The 2,196-nt window shown below is 46.9% G+C and overlaps 1 pseudogene across 1 annotated transcript; it reads left to right on the top strand.

Moving 5' to 3' along the window:
* The first annotated feature begins 423 nt into the window (after nt 1-423).
* LOC116563808 lies at nt 424-1,855 on the top strand (annotated as a pseudogene). Its single transcript, XR_004274586.1, has one exon. The product of XR_004274586.1 is annotated as an actin, cytoplasmic 2-like (transcript).
* The last annotated feature ends 341 nt before the right edge of the window (nt 1,856-2,196 follow it).

The raw sequence follows: 2,196 nt of genomic DNA, 5'->3' as shown, positions 1-2,196 counted from the left end.
AAAGAACTAAGATTTTCACTTGAACCCAGGAGGTGGAGATTGCAGTGAGCTGAGATGGTGCCACTGCACTCTAGCCTGGGTGACAGAGCAAGACTCTGTCTCAAAAAGAAAGAAAGAAAGAAAGAAAGAAAGAACTAACATTTTTATGTAAATTTTTAACCTGAGTACTTGGACCTCCATCGGCTCCAAGGGTGCAATTCTGTTTTAATATCATTGGTTTCCTTTGTAATCCCATGTATTTGTTTTATGCACATAGAAACATTACTTGGAAAGGGGTTCCCAGATTCTACCAGGAAGTCAAGAGTTCCATAAGAACAACAACAAAAAAAAAGGTTAAGAACATAGAACAGACCACTGAGACTTATCCTTTTGATGTCTCATGCTCTGCCCTGTGAGCATGGAGCTCCGCTGCCCATCCACACCTGTGTGTTGGTGAGCATGGGTCAAAAGGACCCCTATGTGGGCGACGAGGCCCAGAGCAAGAGAGGCATCCCCATCGAGCACGGCATCATCACCAACTGGGATGACATGGAGAAGATCTGACACCACATCTACAACGAGTTGCATGTGGCTCCAAGGAGCACCCATGCTGCTGACTGAGGACCCCCCTGAACCCCAAGGCCAACTGCGAGAAGATGACCCAGATTATGTCTGAGACCTTCAACACCCCAGCCATGTAAGTGGCCATCCAGGCCGTGCTGTCCCTGTACGCATCTGGTCACATTGTGATGGATTCTGGCGATGGCATCACCCACACTGTGCCCATCTACCAGGGGTATGCCCTCCCCCACATCATCCTGTGTCTGGACCTGGCTGGCTGGGACCTGACTGACTACCTCATGAAGATCCTCATGGAGCACCTCTACAGCTTTTCCTCCATGGCCGAGCCGGAAATCTTGAGCATCATCAAGGAGAAGCGGTGCTACATCATCCTGGACTTGGATCAGGAGATGGCTGTGGAGGCCTCCAGCTCCTCCCTGGAGAAGAGCTACAAGCTGCCCAACAGCCAGGTCATCACTATCAGCGAAGAGTGGTTCCACTGCCCTAAGGCGCTGTTTTAGCCTCCCTTCCTGAGCATGGAATCCTGTGGCAACCACGAAACTACCTTCAACTCCATCATGAGGTATGACGTGGACATCTGCAAAGACCTGTACGCCAACACAGTGCTGTCTGGTGGCACCACCAGGTACCCTGGCATCGCCGACAGGATGCAGAAGGAGATCATCACCCTGGCGCCCAGCACGATGAAGATCAAGATCATTACTCCATTCCAGCGCAAATACTCCGTGTGGATCGATGGCTCCATCCCGGCCTCGCTGTTCACCTTCCAGCAGATGTGGATCAGCAAGCAGGAATACGTTGAGTCCAGCCCCTGCGGTCTCTCCATCATCTACTACAAATGCTTCCAGGTGGACTATTACTTATATTACACCCTTTCTTGACAAAACCTAACTTGCCCAGAAAACAATGTGAGATTGTCATGGCTTTATTTGGTTTTATTTTGTGTGTTTGTTTTTGTTTTTTGGGCAACAGGGGCTTGACTCAGGACTTAAAAACTGGAACAGTGAAGGTGACAGCAGTCAGTTGGACTGAGCATCCCCCAAAATTCTACAGTGTGGGTGAGGACTTTGTACATTGTTCTTTTTTTAAATACGTTGTTCTTTTTTTTAATAGTCATTCCAAATATCATGAGATGCATTGTTACAGAAAGTCCCTTGCCCTCCTAAAAGCCACCCTACCTCTATCTAAGGAGAATGGCCCAGTCCTCTCCTGAGTCCACACTGGGGACGTGATAGCATTGCTTTCGTGTAAATTGTGTAATGCAATTTTTAAAAAAATCTTTGCCTTAATACTTTTAATTTTGTTTTATTTTGAATGATCAGCCCTCGTGGCCCTCCTTTTTTATCCCGCATTTTGAGATGTATGAAGGCTTTTGGTTTCCCTGGGAGTGGGTGAAGGCAGCCAGCACTTACCTGTACACTGACTTGAGACCAGTTGAATAAAAGTGCACACATTAAAAAAAAAAGAAGAACGTACAACAATACAGGCACATATTTTTAAGATATATGGCATATTAAATGGGACCCTTCAGTGGGTCTTTTAATAGAGGCTCCAAAGCTGAGAAAAATAAATGTCAAGTACCCTAAGCATTCTAAAAGAGGATGCCAGACCATCCCCACAGGACATGCTGGGAGA

The sequence above is a fragment of the Sapajus apella genome, unplaced genomic scaffold (assembly GCF_009761245.1).
Source record: "Sapajus apella isolate SASKATOON/1434 unplaced genomic scaffold, GSC_monkey_1.0 scaffold36, whole genome shotgun sequence".
In the NCBI taxonomy this organism is placed as follows: domain Eukaryota; kingdom Metazoa; phylum Chordata; class Mammalia; order Primates; family Cebidae; genus Sapajus; species Sapajus apella.
Note: the sequence above shows the minus strand (reverse complement) of the source record. Positions and strands in the feature narration are given on the sequence as shown.